At 38.3% G+C, this 24,773-nt stretch overlaps 1 protein-coding gene and 1 non-coding gene across 6 annotated transcripts in view; both read right to left on the bottom strand.

Moving 5' to 3' along the window:
• rhbdf1b (rhomboid 5 homolog 1b (Drosophila)) overlaps positions 1-24,773 on the bottom strand; it is a 52,063-nt gene that overhangs the window by 26,544 nt on the left and 746 nt on the right. The window lies entirely within an intron of this gene.
• Positions 15,705-15,777, bottom strand: trnaq-uug (transfer RNA glutamine (anticodon UUG)). Its single transcript has one exon. It is a non-coding gene; the product is annotated as a tRNA-Gln (tRNA).

Genomic DNA, 24,773 nt, shown 5'->3' with positions numbered 1-24,773 from the left:
TTTGGAGAGAAAAATAAGTGGTAATATTAGGGATGTCTCAAACAAGTTTTCTGCCTCCCAGTAATTTAATATTTAGTATCCACCAATACTCAATACATTGCCCTTAATAACATACATTTCAAGTATTGCAGATTAGCTGTAGTACCTCATTGTGCCTCCAGGTGGCGGCCAGAGGAAACATAAACTTCTGTGTGGCAAGCAGAGAGTATTTCGGGGGATTATCCGCACAAGAAGCACCATGACAAAGTCTTCTGTCAGGCTTAACAACCTACAGATCAGTCTACTTGTATTAAACCGAGTCAAGATTACTTAAGACATCATACCAATAACCCAGTGACACAAAATAGCTACTTTTGGTCTCTGTATTATGTGTCTGTGGCTTTGCCAGCAATTCCAGTGCATAACCAATAAAAAAAGTGTGCTTAATATTACAAAATAATCAGCTGTTGATTGATATTGCTGCACATATTTAGTAAATTATTCAGATTTAAAACACCTGTGTGACAGTGGACATTAACAAAGGATCTGGATTAGGTTTTGCATATACCGATTGGTTAAATAGTACCTTAATTGCCATCCCCAGTTCAGGTTGCTTGACTAATTGCTAAAGTAGCCAATTTTTCAGCACAAATATAGTCATTACTGGCAGTCCTGGGTGAAATCTCAATACTTTGTTTTATGACCAAATACCTGCAAAATTAATGGCATGAAGACTGTCAAGAGTCTGACTGGTTAAAATTTCTAAAAACAAAGCCAAGAGGATCTGGAATTTCCTCTCAGACCTCTTAAATTACAACATGCTGAAAGGTTAGTGTGCATTTTTTGCCCAAAGATGCAACAAAACAAACAAAAATTTCCTTCTCCTGTTTTAAGTTCTTGTTTGTACTGCTAGTGTTGTACTACCTTGCTGATATAAAGTGCCTTAATCTCTAAATGCATGCCACACAAATATTAGAATACATATAGTAGCTTTGACGTCTGAGCCTTGACTAAACAAAATCTTACAGTATTTCCTCCTGTATTCTGAAGATGAATATGTAGATATATTGTGCATTAAGTACAAATGTAGACACAAAACTTAAAGAGTAAAATGTGAAACTGAAGGGGGCATATACAGACTTGAATTTGGTTCCTTTTGCCTCTCAGCTGTGAGAAGGCAGTGTTTTGGTCTCTCAGTAGTCACATGTAGAAGCCTGTGCGTTCTCTTATGGTCACTGAGGATAAACACACCCCTGCAAATAGAAACCTTCACCAGAACAATCCACAACCACATCCTCTGCTTATTCTGTAGTGGTGATACTCAGTGTGTTCATGTGCACGTTGACATATACTCTCTATAAAATAAAGCACGGCCATGCACAGCAAACCCGCACATTTATTCACTTGCATACAGTAAAAACTCACATGACAGCTCTTGCTTCATCCCCTCATACCAGGTTTTTGCCATACGACTAAGGATGCTGCATAGTCCATACTCAATCTACTCGTTTGTCATCTTGTGTAAAACATCCGCCATTTGTCATCCCATGATCACGATCTGTGTCTTTCTCTAGTTGAGTTTTCATGACAGGCAGATTAGGGGCTGTAATCCCTGTGCTGTATACCACATGACCTTGCCCTGCTGTTCGGCCACAGAGGCTCATACCGACCTCTGATTGGATGTGGACATCGCCGCGATGGTGTCATCTTCACCCAGCAAGTGGTGACACTGATACCAGGGTATTCAACCTCAAAGGAAGTTACTGAAGTCTACTACTGTCATCACAGAATCCTGTATAAGTTCAAAGCTTTCAGTTTGAGTGTTTTCTCTGGGCGCAGAAACAATCTGTCAATGAAAAATTCAGTAGCACAATACCAAGACAGATTGTTCAAAGGTGAGAGAAATTCTAATTTCAACATGAATATCTTACCAAAGACTTCATTTTAGGAAAACTATTGTCTCAGTCACACCAGCACTGTCAAAATAACTCTTACCTCAAAGGAAATACGACCTTCTATGCAGCCCGTTGTGCCTATAGGGGACTGTAGCAGAACGGCAGAGTAATTGGATCCTCTTACATAGGGTGACATTTCCTGACGTGCCGAGACAGAATAAAACAAAGGCATCCCCTTGGCACCAAAGCAAGACTTGTCCTGACACTGCACCCTGATTCTGTTTTCTGAGGCTGAGGCAACCAGTCATTGTGGCATGAAAACTCACTGCGACTGCATGTCAATAAGCCTTAATATTCAATGGATCTTCTTGTTAAGCAGTCCGAAAACTCATCTCTGCTCAGTCTCCTTTGATTCTCTAAATCTCTCCTCCTCCCCTCCCCCTGCCTTTATTCTTTTTCTTTCTCTTTCTGTCCCTGCATGTTTATTCCTGCAAACACGAACCAGACTTTCATTTACTCTGCTGCTGAACATTTAAGGCATTGTCAGAATTACAACTGGGGTATTACAGGATAGCACTAGTAGTTTTGGATGCAAAATTCTGCATTATTTTGTGCGGCATAAATGAATCAATCACAACATCAATCCATGAATCTCTGTATATTTAGATCTAGGAACCTTTCGATGAAGTGCCAACTCACAGGATTACCTGACCTAACTACTGACACACCTATACAATTTCATTCAGGAAAGCATTATTGAAGAGAAAAAATAACACTCTTGGAGTAACTGGAAGTATGGTCGCCAAATTTCCAATAAGTTCATACAGTTTATTAAAAAGATGGATTTATATCATTGACTGCTATTTCACAACTGTCTGAAAACCATTGCTCTTTTGTTTTTACTCAGACAGAGAAGTGCTTTCTCCATTTTAGGTGATTCTTTTCCATTTAACTAAATTTGCACGATGTGAACATGCCTTAAAATCGCTAAAGCTGTTTTCATTACAGCTTTTCCAGATTTCTATGGCTCTGCTTTGTCTCCTTAGGAAATCTGTCAGTTATATATTGTAGAATAACTCTGGTTACTGTGGCTTCATTTGTGCAGACCCTGTATGATAAAGTCAGATATCTGGTGAATTTCAGGTTCAAACAAGAACGTCATGAGAAACAATACTAAATGGATGCTGAAATTCTGAGAATGTGACGGTGCTCATTTTTCTATGGTACAAAAAGTACCATCGGCGCTATACATATTGGACAAAAGACAAGTTTCCATTACACATGTTTATATGCATTTAAAGTATTAGATACGTTTAATAGAAAGCATAAAAATAGATAAATAAATAATTTTGCAAGGAAGTTTATATGATTGCTCGAGGTTGTTTTTGGCTGCTTTGAATAAAAAGTTAATGCACATACTGGGAAATAAGAAAACCTTTTTAAAGAAGTTCTGATGTAACAAACATTTACTTAAATGACTGTTTCTGCTTCAGCTGACATGAAAGAATAACTACAACTTGCCAAACTGAAAACAATTCCTGAAGACATTTTAATCTCATAGTTGGTTAAAATTTTTGTTTGTTTCTTCTTCGTTGAAGTTTTTAGGCAAATCACAAACAGCTGGTTTTGTTTCATTCTTTTCTATAACGAGTTCATTCACCCCATTCAATTCATTTGATTAAAATCTGAAGCATTCACAATGTTTTGAATTGAATACAAGTTTATTTTGAAAAGCACTCATTTGACTGGTTTATTATAGTGATATATGCCACATTTTTACCATTATCCTTGTTGGCTGATTGTTGATATCGATATACACATATTTTTTCCACCGAATTGCAGAGAACATCAAGTTTTTCATGGTGTGATATTAAGATATTAACCTATTCTTTCTATGATGGCATTGGCAGGTGCAAATGTTTTCAAATGTACACATCCAATTTCCATTTATTAAGAAATCTGTTTCTTGTCAGTGTTCATTTTGGGAATATGGTGGTATTTTATTTTGAAGCCTTTACCTGCCCATACTGATTAACATGCGGAAATCTTTGTGCTTTTTTCATTTGTTATTTTGATACAGAATTTAGTATTATTAAGTGGTATAGCTTGCTAGCATGTGACATCTCTGTCCAAAAACATTTACTTTTGTTTGGCAGATAAATGATAGATTGAAGAAAGAGTTCTGCTCTTATCTTTGCCCTTTTCTTTGCTCTCCAAATGGAGGGGCAGTAAAACTGACAATTATTAGAGCAAGTCCAAGTTAATTGGTTTGGGACTGAGCAGCAGATTAACGCTCAAACAGTCCAGGTAGGTTATTCTGCTCTAATAGGCACTACAACCTGCCCTACAGCCCCTCTGAGCCCATTTTAACTTTAGTGTTAATGCATTTTTTTTATAGACAGTGCTCTTAGAAGTTGTGGTCATGGGAACTGGCTGCCTACAGCTTCAAGAAAATTGCCTGTTGAAGCTGAAGTCTTGACCTTTTCCACTGGTAAGCGCAAACTGCACTGACGGATTCCTTTAGAACACCAAAATCACACTTAATGAATGTGCAGGATTTAACCATTTTATAGAAACAGGTCAGCATTTCTTATTTGCTCTTGACTCCGCAATCAACATGTTGCGTTTCATTCGTTTGACTGATTGAAAGAAATCTAAATCTTGCCTGCGGATCCTTTTGCGCAGGAAAATCCTGCCTCTGAAACCCTTTAAAAACTGTACATCTCCTATTTTCATGATGTAACAAAGCATGATTAGGTCACATAGATTAAAAGTGAGTTATGCTGTGTGCTTTAACCCCCCCTAGAACGGGACTATGTACGCTGTGGGCTCTCATCTGTGCCAGATGTTAGTCATAACACAGCAGGTCGTTTCCTCTCTGTTTGCAGAGCTCTGCTGATGAGTGTGTATTTCAGTAATCTGCTGCTCCCTGTACAAACAAACACTAATAAATGATTAAACATCTGCCTCAACAGAGAGAGTACCTCAATCATATCAGTGAGTAAAAAACAATAAATCATAAATGGTATAACCAGACAAAAACAGAGGAGCATTTAATTCTTTCCTGACCAATATTTCATCCAAATTCTCCTTTGACTGTTTGACCCCATGAGGCTTTCCTGTCTCCACATTATTATCCTCTTTACTGTATCATCATTCGCAACATCCTGCGTCATTCATCTGGAATCGAATACAGATGAATTCAACTGAACATCAAATATTTCATTTCATTTACATTAAAGGGAAAGTGAGGACATTATTTGTGAGGAATATTAAATAACTGTAGCAATAGCAAACAGACACACTGACTGATAATGGAGGTTCAAAGTGACATGCTTTCATATCGTCATTTTTAGAAATCTGGGTATCCTAATTTTGTAAAAAACCATTTATGCAAGCTGGGATACTCAAAAAAAAGTGATACTGTTGCATGTATACATCTTTTTCTGATCTCAGATTCTGCTGACTACCTGCACAGGGGCAGCTTCAGCTAAATAAAATAGTCTAAATCAAAATAAAACAATAATCTCCACACATGGCCAGAATGTACAACACAATGGCCACTTTCACTGATAACAGAACTAGTGCTTGTGCTGGTACTTCTTCAACATGATGTTGGCATTTAATATTGCTAAGCCTGCTTTCATCCCTCCATCCATTTGTTTTCTTCCGTTTATCCAGGGTCAGGCCGTGGCGTCGCGTCTGCCTTTTGCAGATGACCTGGCTCTGTTGGCTTCATCAGGCTGTGACCTTCAGTGTGAGGATCAGCATCTCCATCTCTGAGGACAGAAAGTGGTGGATTGCTCTCTCTGGTTTGGGGGTGAATCTCTTGTGATCTTGTTCACTACTGTCTAAAAAAATAAAACATGAGATGGACAGATGGATTGGTGCACAGCAGGAGAAATGTGGACTTTATCTCGGACAACAGCTGTGAAAAGGGAGCTCAGCCGAATGGGAAAACTCTCAATTTACCCGTTGTGGATGCCACATAGAATGAGGTTGTGGATACGAGTGGCTAAAATTTGTTTCCTCCATAGAGTGGCTGGGATCAACCTTAGGGACAGAGTGAGGAGCTCAGACATCCAGATGGAGCTCAGAGAAGAATTTCTGCCCCTTTGCATCAAAAAGGGCCAACTGAGGTGGTTCGGGCATCTAATGAAGATGCCTTTGTTTGGAGATTTTCCATGTCCAACTTGGAAGAGGCTGTGGGGTAGACTCAGAAGGATTATATATCTCATCTGGAAATGCCTTGAGATCCCCCATGAGGAGCTAGAAAGGATTGCTACAGAGAGGGACACCTGAATTGACCTGCTTACTCTGCTACCATCGTGACCCAACCCAGCCAGTATCCGCAGCCAAACAAATTTACGTTACAAGTATGTCAGATTAAATTCCTGATTTCTGTTGTAAACATCACAGGCACCTGCACAAAAGCCATTCATTGAACAGTAACCAGGATATGAGCGTTTATCACGTATACAGAGATATAAATGACCACTCATGTAAATGCCATATTCTGAATATGATCAAAACCAAGACAAGCTTCAGATCCAGGATATTGGTGCACATGTCATTGTTGCTTCCCTGCTTTTATACTCTACTGTTAGAGGGAATTTGTTTCCTTGAAACAGCAGCCGCAGACAGGCATGACATGATGGAGTGTGAGCCACCCAGAAAGCAAATTTTATGGGCTTTTTTTTTTTTTACATTGAATGACACAACTACCAAACAGCATTTAAATGTTAAAACAAAACAACCGCTGACAGTATGGTGCCATTCAACATTGGCTCCTATTTCAAAATGCTAACATCAATCTGTAGTTTATTCACTCGTGTGTTTGATAGTGATCCAAAACCTACTGACAGACTCACACTGGGAGACTAATGAGTTGAAACCATCTGTCTAAACACCGCTTTGATTGTCTTGCGTTGTCTGGCTTTCATCTTGTTACCGCAATCAGCCACTGTGCTGTTACACTGCGACTCACATCGGTGGGCGTTGGCATGTGTTCCACACACACAAACACCACACACACAGGAAGCAGCTACTGTATATGTAGGGTTTTTATACATAAATGTTCCACCTTGGAATAATTACTACAGAATTAAAGAGACAAGCTAATTTATAACTTTGCCTTTGTCTTTGTTACTGCCTTTGCTCCTCAAAATTAAGACCACATTTTACCGTTTCTGTTGCAAAAAAGGCCTTTGGAGCCTGGTATCTTCTACCCACTCTCTGGTGATGTTTGGTTTTTGCACTCACTCCACTGAAGAAGATGAAGATTTCCAAGTCATTTTTCCATCTGTCTTTCAGTCTATACACCATCTGCCATTGGAGAAACACTCAAGAGTTTCAAATCCATTTCAGTAGAAAACCAGTGCCCTCACCTTGTTTTGAAAAGCAATTTCCTTTGGTGCCATAAAACAGACTAGCAAATTCAATCTGGTGGCACAACCTGCAAAATGAATTATAGAAGCTGTGGGTTTGTTTACTGAATGTGGTGAGTTATTGACATTTAAGTCCTACATTTTTGCATTAGCAAATGCTGCAAGCTATCATAGCAACGTCACTTGTGGTGAGGTGCTGCTACTCCATGATAGGTCGGTGCGGGGGCTGAGTTTCAGTTTCACCTTGAGAACCCAACAGCACTATGCAGTATTCGGCAGTAGAGCAAATTATGGATGCTAACCTCTTAGCTTTCTCACCAAAGCGCTAGGCTTAAAATGCACAAAGATTAGCTCTGCAGTCCAGCACTGATTCCTCATGTGCTGCATGCACTGTATGCTGGGAAATACCTTACATTCCTCTAGAGAGCCCAGACACCTTGCAGCCAGTTTCACCCCACTCCGTTCTGCCTGCTACAGCACGACAGTCATGACAACCGTGACTGAATAGCATCCGGCTGACTCTTATAATGTCATCCACACCCCAGCTCATGCACCTGTCAGAAAAAAATAACTCACGATGGCATAATTTTTAGGGGATGTGTCACTAAAAGGTTTTCATGTCATTGTATTCGCATCATGAATGAGAGAGAGATCAGACGTGGGTTCTTATGTAGAGGCTGAAGACACGCTGTGATACAACACATGGACTTCCTTTGCAATGCTCAGTGAATAATGAATAATTAAAAGTACTATATACTGTATGAAATGTTGACCAGAGGATGAGCACATCACATGTAAAATTTAAATAAACTGTACTGCATATGTGGAAATATTCTGCTACGAGTTGCCAAAGCAATACATAATTCAATTATCTTGCCTAGCAAAGCAAGCAAATAATAGGCTGGTATAGTAACTGTAGTAAAGCATTCATCATCATTTACTGCCACAGATACTTGAATCTTATTAACTAAACTACTAAAAGCCTATGTTCTCACAAATTAAATTTCCAACAATGTGTCTTCTCTGCAAAAAATATGCCAGTGCACTAATTAAGATAAAGACAACAAGATATTCAGATTAATTTAAAACAACACATGGTCAAAATACTAAACCACAATTTCACAGCAGTTTCACACCAAAATGTGTAATAACTACATTAGTCCACAGTGCAAAACATCATGTGGCTAACGAGTTTAGTTGCTTCAGACATAAAAACAGCAGCAAAGATAGAATTCACAAGTTGGAGGGGTGGTGGTGGCGGCAATAACTGTAGGACTTTCAACCTGGAGTTTCAGCTTATTGTTACATTTTGTTGCATTTTCAGTGTCTGTTTTCTGTCGTTTTCAGTCACTGTTTTCCAAAGTTTCAGTCGCTGTTTGCTTTAGTAAACAAAACATACTCGGTCCAGTTCAGACATCAAAAGCAATTGATTGGGCTTAGAAAGAGATTTCGTTTTTGGTTAAAATACGCCTGGCAAACACTAACCACAAATGTCTGGTTGTTTTCTAGGTTGCTGGGGTGATGAGTTCTGCCAAAAATCTAAAAAACAGAAACATCTCACACTTTTACAGTCTTTATGGTGAAAATAATAGATTTTAAACTGTGGGCCAATGGAATTATTAGGCATTTTGGTGCAAGTTTGAATACTAATTCATTTTATGCATTGTTTTTTCTTTATCAAGCAGCAGTATACAGGAAAAATGAGGTTGGTAGCTTAAAACCGCAGCACATGTCAACTAATTTTCCAACTAAATATAGCTGCAGGGAGTCGGTTGATTAGCTGTCTGACAACTAGTTTGTTAAATGAACATTTTTGAGCAAAAATGTCAAATGAGTTGTTGTTCCAGCTTCTTAAATATAAAAAAACTGCTGCTTTTATCTTGTCTTTAATCATAATAAAGTGAATATTCTCTGGGTTTGGATTGCTGGCTGGAGATCTGATAACATCCCTTTGGGCCACAGAAAACAGTGAGAGACATTTTTCATTATTTCCTGATATTTTATACACCAAAAAAATATTCAAGAAAAAAAATATGCTTTTTAAAATGTATGTGAACTGAACTAAGATTATATCCTTAAGAAAGAAGTTAAAATGTCCCCTTGCCTTAATACATAAGGGAAAAGCATGGACAAGCTGCTTAACCACACAAAGATAAACACAAGCACAAACAATCAGAACAGGTCAGAGGTCAGGTCTCCCTGCTTTGTCTGGGCACAATCCTCTCTCTCAACTACTCAGCCGACTAAGCAGGAGGGATTTAATTGGCAACTTGAAACCAGGTCAAAAGCAGAAAGTTAAAATCCACAGCTATACTTCCTGCACTGGTTTTGCATAATCCAAACACCTCAGATATTTCTCTCAGTGAAAAATGTCTCCTATGAAATCACTAGGAGATTAAAGGATTGGCATAGGTTAAGCTACTGAGTCCTGACATGCGGCCTGTGGGGAAGACGCTTTTGAAGTCTCATGAACAGGAAAGGTACTTCGTCGAACACATATTCAAACGCCGACCTACTGCACTTCACACCCACACAGTTCTGATGAAGCAGTCTGCACAGGAAGACAGGAAGACGTTTGACGAAAAAAAGTCTGAGGGAGCTATCACATAAAACCTCAAGGTAACTGCTGCTAGCATCTGCAATGATAGTGACACAAAGAATGTATGCAAACTTTTCAACAGTTCTCTGCATGCATTCATTAAAGCTGGAAAACTTCTATGAGGGTGCTAAAGCTGTGGCCACAAGCTTCACGTTGCTTCTTGTCTAGAGATGTCCTGGTTTGTATCAAGGCAAAAAGAAGAGGAAAATACAACAACAGATGGAGGCAGATGAAAAACAGCAGAAAAGGGACTTGATGTCATGTTGGGAGAAGATGAAAGGAGCAGGAGGGGAGTGAGACAGGAGCAAAAAAAAAAAAAAGCAAAAATAAAAAAAAAGACAGTGCGCCAAGTCAAAGAGCATAAAAAACCCCAGAAGGACATCCACTGCAGCAAAAAACAGAGACTAAACAGCATGATACTGTGTGGAGGAGAGAGAGAGAGATGGAGAAGACACAGGAAAAACTTTATCTCTTAATCAAAACAGCCATCTAACAACATGTCTTAACAACATGACATCCATCTGCATTGCTTGCTACATGGATAAAGATAATGCATTTTGAATGTGTAAGCACATGCATATTTATTCCTGTTACGTCAAGCATGTGATGCATCCATGTACATGTTTGCCTGTCTACTATTGCCAAACATCTGCATCATTTTACCGGTTTTTGCCTCTGGCTCAGTGGGTAAGTTTAGTTTTGGTGCATTTTGTCTCCCCCCCTACCCCCCACCCCCTGAGAGAAACACCGGTCCCTTTAGGTGCCAAACACTCCATTAAATTTACCAGTTATCGCTTAATGGATCGCTTAATGCTATTGCACAACTTTGTATGTTGTGTGTAGTGAGTTTTTAGAGTTTTGTACCACGTGCTGTGTCTGAAAATGACAGTGATGAGAGCCGCATGACTGATTGACAGTAAAGTTACAGATCTTAAAAACAAAACAATGTACTGAAAGACACCTAAAATACCTCATAGCTGACTGGAACTGCACAGTCGAGTAAAAAACAGTCTGTGAATTGATCTCTACAAGTCACCATTTTCACTTTACAAACAGCCATTTGATGTATTGTTACTATATGTCATTATAGCAGTTTCAAGTTTGTTTTTCTGCTGTCTCTTTCTCACTAAATGCAGCGCAAATGAAAATATAGGAACCACAAGTCACTAAAAATCTCATGTCCAAATTCATGTCCTCACTGTTGAACTGCTCTCAAAATATTTATGAAGAGTAGCACATGATGTGACCTTTTCAACAAAGCTAGTTGCTTGTCTGTGTGAGGAAGCATTGGTGAGAAAAATCATTTCAAATTTACATGTAACTTATTCGTAGTTATAGCCTTTATACAGCTCTACACAACTATAAAAAGACATCTCTACTGCCAGCATTTTATGGTGAGATATATGTAAAAAAAAATATATTACCATTTTATAATATGGTCTTTTCCTTGGTACAAAGGCTAATATAGAAAACATATTAACATATCAAATGATGGAGGAAAGCCTAGATTGTTCTAAAAACAACAAGATACAGCACGTGTGACTGGCCCCTCTAATGAACAAGACAAGAGTGTGAAATTACCCTGAAAACAGCCTCAGGCTCATTGGGTTAAACTGCAAAACACTGTTGGCCGCCGCAGGAAGCACAACAGAAATTACTTGATGGAAAAACTCCTTTAGGACATAGCCAGCGTTGCTATTCATCACTTCAAATGTTCCAACACCTCATGGCATATTCGACTGCCAAAAAATGCCACTGGAGAGCGTACAATGGTTGCTCAGCTCCTGTGCCAGGTATTGGACCTGAGAGGATCGTGCACAGTTTTCTCAGCAGAAAGGACGCCTGGTTCTTATTCAGCGCTTGGGTCTGTTGTAAGGTAGAAGCTGGTGACAGAATAAGACTGCAGGATGATGTGAGGAAAGATGGTGGAAGAGAGAAAGAGACCAAAAAGTAAAAGAAAAGAGACAAAACAGAGAAAAGCACAGACTAATCAGTGATCGCCTCAGGAGAGGGAGCTGAGAGTTGACTTGTTCTTTTACATCGCTGTTTTACTTTGCCAGGGAGCATAAGATTCAGCAAATGGAAGCCATGAAAGACTTAAAATAGCACCATGTGTCACCTTGTGTGTCATCCAAGTATTTCTGCTCAAAATCAGATGTAACAGAGATTTCAGAAAAACCAGCTCGGATGTTGATTTGTATGTCGGATGTTTTCACATCATTTCCAAGTAAGAATGTGGTAGCTATGGTAACTCCAACATGACAGCAACATTTACAGCTGCAAGCAAAATACTTATAAATTAAGTCTAAGAAAAAAATATTTATGTGATGTTACTGATGGTTTATTCAGAAACAGAATACACTTACAAATACACTGATACAGCAGTCCTATTATCCCTTTGGTATGTCAGTATTTACTCTTCAAATGAGCTGCAGTGGACAAGTCATCATATTAAAAATACTATCAGCTGTTGTTATAGTGAACGTTGTGCACTTCAAAAACAGCAGACCAAAAGTGTAGAAGTTCCAAGGCCTCCAACATGCACAAAGAGAAATTTATTGAACTTTGTTCTTTCGCATGCTTTGCTTCTTTCAGTCTTTGTTGGTTTAGTGTATTTATTTCCATCCCTCCCGCTCATCATCTCGCTCAGTCAACAAAAGAACGGCTTCATCAAGCTCGCTGCCAGAACACTCATCCATATCAATGTCAGTGACATAAAAGGGTAAAAACAAGTTCACACACGTGAGCTATTTTTACCTCTTGGTTGATTCTTTTGTATAGAACAAATTCTCTCTTTTCTTCTGTCCCCTTTTTTTCCAGTTTGGCATTCACTTGAATGAAAATGAAAGCAACCGAAATGAATATTTTTTGCTGCTACAATTTCACATTTTGTTCTTTACTCTCAGTAATTCAGGCCCAAGTGGCATTAAGTTTCCAGCTTCCTGAGGGGATTTAGAGGGCATGGTAATTGGTGTTAGAGGGGAAAATAGATAAAACACTGGCGTTTCGTCTGTGTAATTACGAAGAGTTTAATTGACCTCACAGAGCAGGAATACGGTAAACTTTAAATCCGGCTTCTCTGCCAAATGCTACTAACTGGTTTCCAAAACCAAACAAAATCCAGGAAGAGCAGTGAAATGGCAGAACTCCAAAACACGTTTGTAAAAACAGGGCAAACTAAGTTTGTAATTATGAGGTTTACATAACTGAGGTTACATCTTTTTTTTAAATCTTTATGTGCTTAAATATCATGAACCAAGACAAGTACCATGTTTTACTCATCTGACCATAACATCAAAAGTGAACAGTAGAGAAACAATGTCACAATAATTTACTGTGGCTATTCTCACCCTCAAAATAAAGCTATAAAAATAAATCTTTGCAGAAGTGCAGAAAAGATAACAGCAGAGGACTGTTCACATGTTGACCACATCTGTAGCATTACAGACATACTAACCCACTGAGTCACAGGAAATAATGTTCTGAACATCCTGCTTTAAAAATACGCTCAGAATTCTGCATCAAAGTATTTTTTATCCAAAAAAAAGCTGCCTGAATGCCAAAACAATCAACCCAGTATCCCAGTAATCACTAATTTGCAACAACAAATATATATGTGAGAAGTAATTCCACCGATGATGTATCAATATAGTGAAGAAACAATATATACTGTTTAGCATATAAGGTGCATCTGCAAAATACTCACTGACAGCATACTTTAATCTGGTTTCCCTCTTGCAACACTAAATAAATTTTAGAAACTTAAGTGTGTTTTAGACATTGACAGCAGCAGCAGGCTGAGCTGGCAACTAGCTGATGGATGTGGAGAAGCATGTAGTGGCTAATGAGTGCCCAAAACTGAGACAAAAGGTGGGTGAATATAGGACTTAAATTCATCAGCTGGCAGTAGCATAACTCCAAATGAATCCTAATACTGCTTCCTTTAACAACTTAAACTTTGTCAACTTGAAAGTTGAAACAGGTTGTATATTTGTCCTGAACTGTTGCACTACAGACACTATGCACGCAATTAAATAATCAACAATGCAAATAATCATTACATGCAGTCAACAAAGTTACAGCGTGCAGTTTGTAAAGCTGAAACTGCACTCTTTGCTTTCATGGTTGATTTAGGTTCATGTAGGTCAGGATTCTGAATATACTGCACTTGTCTAAATGGACAATTTTCTTTTGTTAAACACTTGAGAGGAAACAGCTTGAAGTGTTTTCTTATTGACAGTATCCAGCATTTAAGTGGCTTAGCTCCCACAGCAAGAAATGTGGCCAATTTGTACTTTTGAATATTTACATTTTTTGCAAATAAATACTTTTTAAAAAAATGTTGTTCTCTCTGCTGCACCAGAGATGAGACTCCAAGGCTCGCACTGAGCTGTGGACTTCATGTACCTCCACCCATAGTACACGTTGTGTTCACTGTTTGTTTCTGCCACATCCAAGAGGCCAACAAATGCATTATTGCAGGTTTAACCAAACGTTCTCTCTTTGTTCCCTTAAGCTGACCACACCTCAGTCTGTAAAAGGAATTTTTCCCATCATACGTATTCACACAGCCTCATATCGACGGCAGCCTGAGCAGATTCACTTCAAGTTGCTCAAGGGCAGAGTATCGATGAAAGAAAGAAAAGCATCTCTCCCTGACTTCCCCGCTATAGATTTGTCTTGCCAAGGATTTAAACAAGTAGTGTTCTTCCCTCACAGACTTACCTCGAGGCAACAATCAACAACTTATAATATAGTATTTCTATAAAAGTGCTGTGGAAGACACATCTGAGCTTTGTACAGCAGAACTGTCTCTGTCAATACCAGGACAGTATTGACTGTCATCACTCAGTATTTCAGACCAGTATTGTTACATTGTCTTCAAAAGACTTGTATAAACATGGTGGAGTGCCTGAAGGCCTGCGTTTAATTGGAAGACTTTCTGTCGCATCTAATGTGCTGTAATTTTCCTAAAATTCTGTAATTATAGACAAATGGAATCATCTAATCTGTGGAAGAGGGGATAAAGTTATTTTTCAACAAACATTTAAAATTCAAATGGATTTTTGTTGTGTAATAATATTTGTAAGTGTAGATTTGTAAACATTTCACAGTTATTCAGCGTCTGAGTTTTTGGAAAAGCGCTTTATAAATAAAATTTATTATTATTTATTATTATTATTATTATTATTATTATTATTATTTTACAGATTTTCACAGTTCTGTTATCTCCACATTAAAAATCAGTATTTTTACAAATGGTAAAAAATTCTTTTACAATGGTTGACCGTAAAATTTAAACTATTTTTACTATATTTAAATGTGCAAAAAATCTTTATTTTACAGATGTTCGAATTTATTTGAAATAAAATTACATATAGAGGACTGATAAAGGTATAAAAAAATGTAACTATTATTTTACAAATTTTGCCTGTTTTGTAAAATTACAGATAATATATAGCATGACAGAATTTACGTGACAGAAAAAAAAGAAAATTGTCCAAAACTGTGCATAATGTCCACATCACAAACCTATTTACAAAATGTTCTTTAATAATGTGCCTGTACAGTTTTACTGTATTTAAATCAACTAAATCATTTATTTATTTATACTCTATTGCTCCCATGAGGGGAAATTCTCTTTACATATTCTAGAAGGCCAGAAGAGCACAGGGTCAGACACATTTAGGCGTCCCCTGACCTTTCAGTCAGTAGCCTAAAGACTCAACCACTGAGCTACCACATCCACAACCCGCCATAAAGACAGATATTTCATTTATCCCCTTGGGGGTACTCATGAGCAACTTTGGGTCCAGACTCTTGTGTTGCATGCTAAATTCAATCCAACCACGAAAGGACTCGAACCCTCAATCTTCTGATTCAAAATCAGACACCTTATCCATTAGGCCACGTGGTCTTTTCCACCACCTGTGTTGTCACGTTTTCATGTTTTTTATCAGTATTTTTCTACAGTAGTTTAAAGTTGTGTTTTCAGTCTGTTAGAAGGTTGAAAAGATTTCTCTGGTCTGAGCTGCTGTTTCAAGCTGTTATGCAAAAGTAGTGCTTTTGGCATAAAATCATCATTTCTTATAATTGTGCCAAACAATGGCATTACTTACAATGTCAGTCAGTCAATTCTGACTGGCTACCTGTCAGTGTAGGATAAATACCACAATAACAGAATGGCAGACATGGAAAAAGACAGAGTGAAGGGTTGACAGGCAGGACAAGAGACAAAGCAAGAAACTCAGCTGACCCTCATATGAAGCTATTTTGTGTTAGTTGCATGGTGACAGGAAGGTCACCATCACAATAAGTGTCTAGTCAAGTGTGGGCTCGCCTGGAGACATGAATAGGCCTCCTCAGCAGCCTTCCATCCTTCCCACCATCCCTCCTTCCTGCCGACTCTCTACGCAGCCAGCAAATCCATGCTGTGAGCGCCAATACAACAGCTTCCTCTGTTGGCTCGCCCTGTATAAAAAGTTAATGGTAATTGCCCACAGATGCCACATTAGGGTAGGACAGAGGGGGGATAGGGAATTCGTTCTGAAAAGAATATTTAGAGGGAAAAATGGAGGTCATAATTGTGGTTTCAAAGAAACAGAGAGGAGGTATTCAGGATCTTTATGGAGAAGTCTGACGTCCCTCAGGAGAACTCTGGCCGGGGGACAGCATTGTCATCAAACGGACATTGAAGAAGCGTTTGGACACCAGAATACACCGCATAATGGCCAGATTAAAATTCCTTTTTGACAGGCAGTTTTCTATTCATCCAGCCTTTTTTTCTTGAAAGTTCAAGATGAAGATGATCTGTTCCCATTGAGGAATTTTTCCATTCAAAGTGAAAGAAAAGTATAATGGACATAATCTCTACAATGCATAAGTATGGATTTATTCCATATTTTCCAAACCAACAACATCCCGTGAAGTCTGATTCTCAGAGCTTTATGATGTTACCACCTGTAACTGGAAAGTCATTTCCACTGGGCACGATCGTTTTCAGCAAACACAGCTCAAACAGAAGTTTAAAAAAATTGCATTTGCATGAGACTACTTTTAGCTGTGTGCAGCAAAAAGTTACATCAAAGTCTGAAAACATATTATACATCAAGATAATATGTGCTCAGTTTTTGTCTGACAAGATATTTCTTCTAACCAGACAGGCTTCGATGTCCTTAATTATCTTAACAGATTTAAAGCTTAAAAGATATTAAAACTTGTTACTGTATTGAGATTTTATTGCTAATTCTAAACAACAAAGCTGTTTCATCAACACTGACAAGTTCAGAATTGCTTTGTTGAAGTATTTCTTATTTTAAGCATCTTATTAACTGTGCAATACCACAAACGTGCAATAATCTTCTTTCTGTAATTAGTACTTATCTAAATCCTGGTTTATTTTGGTAATTGTTTTATCTTTATATTACATTTCCTAAATGTTTGCACTATCTTTGTTGCTGGAACAATGCAACAGATAATGGCCAAATGGAATTCAATGTTACTGTCAGTCTTACACTACAGCACAGGATTTATGGATACCCACAGGCGAAATACAATACAGAACAAAGACAGCATTTAACTAAGCCCCGATAACAGAACTGTGTGTGTTGGCTGATGCTTTAAAGCCCTGTAGTTAGACATTTTCATTGTCACCTTGAACACTGATGGCCTTTAAGTTGTTTTTAAATATTTTGTTCTTCCCATATTTTACAGATATGGCCACTGAATCCTCAATAAAGAAGAGAAGAAATCAACTGTAGCATCTTGAGTGGGCGTGTCAGGGAGTTTGTGGTAGCAATTAAGGGCGTTAGCTAAAAAATGTTCTGCATGTTCTGTCATACTGAGCTGTTCTATGCTTGTTCCATTATGTTTACAGTTCAGATGTTCAGGTTGTGTTTTATTCAACTTTTTTTTAATGTCAGAGTAGCAAAGCTGTGACCATATCAAGAGTGCAGTAGTTTTTTGGGTTGACGACAATCCATGTTAGCACTGATAAATGTGTTCAGAGTAATGCTCTACTTATCTTGAAAAATAAAGAGCAATGATGAAAAAGCAATGATTAAACCATTTGGCTGTTAGGAATGAAGGGTGACTCACTGTTCACCACCCTTCTTTCTTCAAGGAAACCGATGTCATATGCAATTTACAATCTCAGTTAAGATTACTTCTTTTAAGCACAACATGCTATTTTTTGCTTCCACGGTATATAGCCTTATTTCAAGATAATGGCAATAGCATTGGATGCTAAATTTAAGCACATTTCCCTGCATATAAGCAAAATAATTACTGAACATTTTTCTTTGGATGTAGAAACGTGTACTAGATATTTAGTCTGGCTGCAGTAATTTGAAGCCTAGATACTTTTCTATTTTAGATAGATTGATAGATAGTAACACATAGATGGTTAAAAACGTTAGATAAACAGTTAACAGTTGCAGCTTTAGTCAGTTCTACTGGTATTAATACAAATACAAATACAGACTATACCAAATAGAACCATTGCTTGCAAAAATATCAAATTTTTAGATATTTACCAAGGCTCAGCATTATTCAGATTTGCTTTGTTGTCATTAATCAAAGCAGAATGTGGCAATGATGAGAAAAGAACGAAAACTCTCGACCATGACCTCCTACATGGAACAAGACGCTTTTGGCTTATAAAATGTCCATGCTGGTTACACTGTACAGCTCACTGTAACACTGTAATATTTAATAGTGAAATACCTCAACTGACACATTTAAAAGCAGTGCAAGTCAACTCTTCAAAGGCTCATCAGACAGCCAGGAATCTTGTTTCTGCAGCTTAGGCCCGACTCATCATTAGAGGAACGTTTCAAAGTAACTGCATGACTGTACACCTGCCCATCATCCATCACCACCATTACAAAGATCCACTCATGACCTTTCAGTGACCCATGTACCCATGAGTCACTGATCCTTTAATTTAACCCTCCATAATCTGTCTCGTGTTATGTACGGCGCTTTTTAAAAATTCATTAACTCACATTTTTAACAGCTGTCTGATTTCTGCCTCTTTCACTAGGCTGGAAAAGAAAAAGTAAACCAACGTGACATTAATGGCTACGTGAAGTTCTCATGGAAAATATTGAAATCAGACTGACTGTTGAAAAGCAGATTAATTTTACTGGAAATGTATATTATGTTATGTCACAGTGTAGTAAAAATAGTACACATTTTCCACCATCTCTATCTGCATGAGCGCTCTTGGCTGCACAGGTTTATCTGATAAGGCCAGTGTGGTTTTGATTCAGCTGGATGACGTGTGGGAAAATGATTTTTAAAAAAGGCAAGCATGACGAAAGGATAGAAAAATTTGAAAAGGACAAGAAAGAGACAGAGAGATGGAGAGAGAGGAGGGATTAGAGAAATCCCTTTCTAGATCACTGGGGATCAGCTCAAATCTTGATCATTTGGTCTTTCAGGGGGAGACACAGAGTCAAACAAGCTGTGTGACAGCAACAATTACTGCAACCATTAGCTGTCAGCAAACTCAGAAACAACGTGACGCAGGGCAGACAGTCCTGACACGGCTAATCTTTCCTGTAGCAGCTGGAACTCAATGTTTTTTTTTTTTTTTTTTTGCACTGACAGCCCTGTGAATTAAGCAAAGATATCACTGTCACTGACTTGCTTGTTAAATTTTGTGCAACCGGAGTGAGATTGCTGCAAAATAACTACAGAAACCTACCAACTTTTGATGAAACATTCTGTGTAGTTCCAAAAAGTCCTCTCCTGGCCTCTCCGAAATAAAAATTAACTGGGAGCAACATTATCTTGTTTTTTTTACAAATCTGGCTCATTAAAGACGAGTGCAGGAGTCACTTTGCTGCCACTGGGTTTACAAAAACAGTCTACAGGTAGGATATGTAGTGTTTTGAACTAATGCAGGTGGGAATGTAATTCATGTTGCAGGTATTTGGCCATAAACCAAAGTCTTTAAGACTTGACCTCCCGATGACATCGGAGAAAAAAACAGAGGATTACTAAAAGTTATTAGAATTCAACCTGAGGAGGAAATGAACATCTACACAAAACTTCACGGCTATTCATCAAGACATTTCGCCTAAAACCACAAATGTAAACCTCATGGGGGTGCAAGAGGAAAAGTCAGAGGAACACCACAGTTGGTAGGATTCATCCTTTGGCAACCATGAATGTCTGCACAAAATTTAGCTGCAGTCCATCCAGCAGTTATGACATTTCACCCTGGATCAAAGTGGTGGATTAGCCCAATCTAGTGAGGTTAAAACAACTTAAATGAAAGTGGTGTGTACTTGTTAGTATTTTGTATTCTTACAAACCAAAGCTTTGCATGCGTTTCAGTTTGTTGATTGATCAAAACAATCAATTGGAGATGGATATTTAACTCAACAAAAAAAAAAAACGCCCGAAAGCCTCAATTCTATATGCATGAACATCTCTAACTTAACCAGAATCAGAATAGGACTAATGCCAATAAATATGATCTGTAATCAGTAAAAGGAATAAGTCTCTATTCTATTACCTGTGTTATTTGGCAGGAATATAAGCGTTTCCTCTTGTTTTTTGTTATACAGTAAACATAAATGTCTATTTTGCATGAAATCCGAATAAACAAAACTAGTTTTTTATATATATATATATATATATATATATATATATATATATATATATATATATATATATATATATATATATATATATATATATATATATATATATGCTGAAAATGGCACTAACGCCTGCTTAATACAAGCACTAAAAGTCATGCATGGTGTAGTTTCCTGTTTGAAACTGCTAGACAAAGGGCATCCATCAAAATTCTATGCAAATATCTCAGATATCCATAGTAACAAAGCCTCACACCAAAATGTGAAATACTGCCTTTTTCTCCATTGTTATTCTTATCCACTGTCCATTGTTATTCTTATTTATTGGCCTGCATCTACATGTGACACGTGTGACATGCAAGTTTTTTCATTTTGTACAGAGAAAGAGCAACAAATTGAAATGTTTTAGTGGTAGTGAAGGCATTTACCACAGGACCCTCAAAATTGTGGTTGGAGTCCTTTGTGGGTCCAGTTTTTTGTATTATTTTCACATATTTATTTACATTTTCTGGTGCTATTCTGTGTGACTTACAGTCACTGTTTGATTTTTTTTGTGCTACAAAACTACTTGGTTAGACTTCAGAAAAGTTCATGATCTGGGTTAAAATACAATTTTTGATATTGCTAGGGTGACACCCACCACAATAACAGCCTCTAAAAACATCGGCAGCTCACAATTTCATAGCCTTTTGGTGGGAATAATTGATTTTGTGTTGTGGACCAACGTAGCTGGTACACATTCTGATGCGAGACTGGACTGGTATCCTACCTGGAAGAACCAGCTTTCCAGTTGCAAGTTGTGGCATAAAATACAAGAAAGACGAACAGCACAGCTTGTAAGCGCTGGAGGAGATCCACTTGTGGGCAAACTGCCATGAAAAATGCATTGTGAAAACACCGGAGGGCACCCATAAAACCAAACCAGTTTTCCACCCAGATGCACCCGTTCGAGGGCTTAGTATAAACATGAAGATGCATTTCACTTCTGAGAGCAGCGGCCCAGAAATAAACCCGCTATTGTCACTGCACCTTGTTCAGACAAGCTCAGCACGGCAGCATCAGTATGCCAGTCAAGAGACTGAGAGATAGAAACACACCTGCAGAATGCCACAGCGCCTAAAGACGCCTGCTACATTAACACTTATGTACACAGAGTGACAATTCACACCGGATGAAACATCCTCCAGGATGTTGTGTGTGTGTGTGTGTGTGCGCGTGCGTGCGTGCGTGCGTGCGTGCGTGCGTGCGTGTGTGTGTTGGTCTACTTTTGTCTTCACTTTCTTTTGTATGACAGAAAGTCAAAATCATTTCACTGCCAGATAGAGGTATCTACATAATTGTACATACGTTTTTTACATATTCTGCTCATTTTTCAGTTTACATACAACACTGAAATTAAGATTCCTTTTATTTCACCATATGGAAAAGGTTCATTACACATGTATTAAAAATTATTTTCCACCCCGTAATATCTTTAAGAGCTGAAACAGGCTTATTGCAACAGCATTTTTTAAGCACAAATACCAATAACCATATCCATATTTATCCAAATGTGAGAATTTTATTGCTTTTCTTTGCCGATTTGTGTCACAGTAAATTCTCCAGATGTCTTGGACATTTGAGAATGTCACATTGAGCTTTAAGAAACTTTTTTTTTTTTTTTTTTTTTTTTTAAGATTTTAAAGACAAAACAATTCCTATATTAATCAAAAAAATAAGCAGGATATTAACCAATGATGAAAATAGTTGGTTGCATTCTTAATTGTAACAGTTTTTAAGTGCATGTGCCACAAGTGCAGAATTTTTACATATTTTATCAACCCTCTCAAGTCCTGTCATATGCCTTTAGTTCCTAAAAGCATAAAAAACAAGCGCAGATTTAGTTGGATTTATTTTTATATCACTATGAATGTTTTCCGAAGTTGCATTAAAATGATGAAAAAAATGGGATGTTTTCGTAAATATTTCAGTTTTTAGGATCTCATGTATAGTAAATATGCAAATTCAGCCACACTCAAAGACTGTCAACAACAAAAAGCTAACAAACTAATTTTATGCAGTCAACCTAAAACACATCAAAACAAAAAGTAAAGACACATTTTATGTGTTGAAAAATTATCTGGAAATCTAGATCCTTGCAGCTACAAAGAGACCCCTGTGTCTCAGCGAAAGCTCAAATATGAATCTGCACTGATTTCTTTTTGCACACTCCATTAACTCAACACCGAGTCTCCATGTATAACAGGGGTCACAGGTTCAAACCCTGGCTACCAAAACGGTCTCCCCTCAGTAGGAAATGTGTATGGCTGTTCCAGGTGTGTGTGTATGCTACACAAGTGTGTGTTTCTGCCATCTGGCCCAGACGTCTGCTTCCTACCATCTTTCCAAACAGGAAGCCAAAACAAATCCTTGATGACACGGGTCAGTAGTTTAATTGTCTCTGTGGGATTTCTGTGCAGCCAGCAACGGAGGCTGTCCCCTTCATCTCAACTGCAGAGCGGCCTGCAGCACTTTGAAATCGATTTATCGCTCCCAAACCCTGTGTGTGCCTCAGTGTGTGCGTGCATCGTGTACTTTACGTGCATGTAATGTTGACTTACTACAACACTTTAGAGTAGGGAATCTTGCCTGTGGGTTACATGTTATTGAATGCCTTAGGTAGGCTCTGCTTCTTTTCTCTCTCACACACCTCATTAGATCTGTATTGATGAAGGCCCCCATGTGTTGGCCTTCCAGCCATAGCAAAGCAAGGCATCAATAAAACAAGATGATTCATGGGAAGGAGAAAAAACGATTTCATGCAAGTCTGCCTCTATACATGTATGTGTGTGTATGTGACAGACACACACTTGCTCCCCTAAGTATAGGTGTAGATTTCGTGGGTGAGGGGTGGACAGGATACAGTATACCTAGAACATTTGTGCGCTCTAATAAAAAAATAAACATGTGCTAACACTACTCATAGACTAGGTTGGCTCACCAGATGGATGCTGCAGGTGTAAGCCTGCCATTGGCCGCTCATTTCACATGACTTCCTCTTTTCAAACTCATCTGCGGGTTACTGTTTTGAAAATTCCCCTCTCCACAGGAAACAACAAAAACCTCCTTACAGCAACCTACACACTGACAACTGCAAGTTTTAATGAAGATTTAGATCTGCAGTGATGCAGGCCTGATTGACTTTTGAGTGAACAGTTACAAATTTCTACAAAGAATATACAACATTTATTGTCTGACAAGGATGCTTTTGCACATTTGCCTACAGATTATGTGGAAAGTTTCATTTTCCAAGAATGGCTGATTGTCAATAGTGAACTAGCAAAGGTAGACCCAGACAGATGGTGTGAAAAAGCCATGATTCTGGTAGTGTTCCTGTTGGTAGCAATAATAATAACCCTACAGTCAAAGAGGGGCACCTGCAGCGTATGCCAGGAAAGATCCAGACATGGACAAGAAAATAGCTGCCAGTCTGTATTCTACTCTATACAGACCTCCTGAGAAAGTAACTGGCAACCATAGATGGAGGCCCATCCTGCAAACCTCCACAATTCAAGACCAGCTGGTGGGGATTAGTGTGGATAAAGTGCATACACCGATATCAGTCTGTGGTTTTATAAATCCAGAGAGCTTCTGCAGACATAAAGAATTTATAGGCTTCACTTGTTTGTCACTGATTCTCAAATTATGTTTGTCTCTTTTATTGGTGAAAGTCTTATCTCACAATGTTTCTAGTTAGTTTTTGGGGCATTTTCATCAGCAGGGACCAAGCTATTGCAGTGAAACATTTTCGTGTCTGCACAAGAGTCCGTTTCAATATCCTTCCTACCAAACTATATACACTGCCAGAATGGATTTTGTATTCCCAACATATAGTCCACCAAGTATAGTATGATGAAAACGTGCAGCAGTCGTACTACATCTCATCAGATTTTGCAGTATTCAAGCCACATTCAAGCCGCTTTTCTGGCCACTCTGACCCACAATTCTCTACGCATCACATATGTTGTATGTCTCACACAGCATAAACAAGAGCGAAGAAAGACAGCTCATTACGCACTCCGGACTGAGGCGCAAAATAGTGATGAAGCAGTATGTCCCAACTGTGTTCATACTGCGTGAAACTGAGGGCAGCTGCAGACAGTATGCACTTAAAGTAAAAGACTTTAAAAGGCTTAGCCCCACCCACGGCGATTGTGATTGGTTTAAAGAAACACAAAGAAGCTAAAGCTTCAGTTTTCTATTATAGTAGAATAATAAAGAGGTGCAGTCAGAACATTCTACACTAGAGAACAGACTGCTCATT

The sequence above is a fragment of the Amphiprion ocellaris genome, chromosome 18 (assembly GCF_022539595.1).
Source record: "Amphiprion ocellaris isolate individual 3 ecotype Okinawa chromosome 18, ASM2253959v1, whole genome shotgun sequence".
NCBI lineage: Eukaryota > Metazoa > Chordata > Actinopteri > Pomacentridae > Amphiprion > Amphiprion ocellaris.
Note: the sequence above shows the minus strand (reverse complement) of the source record. Positions and strands in the feature narration are given on the sequence as shown.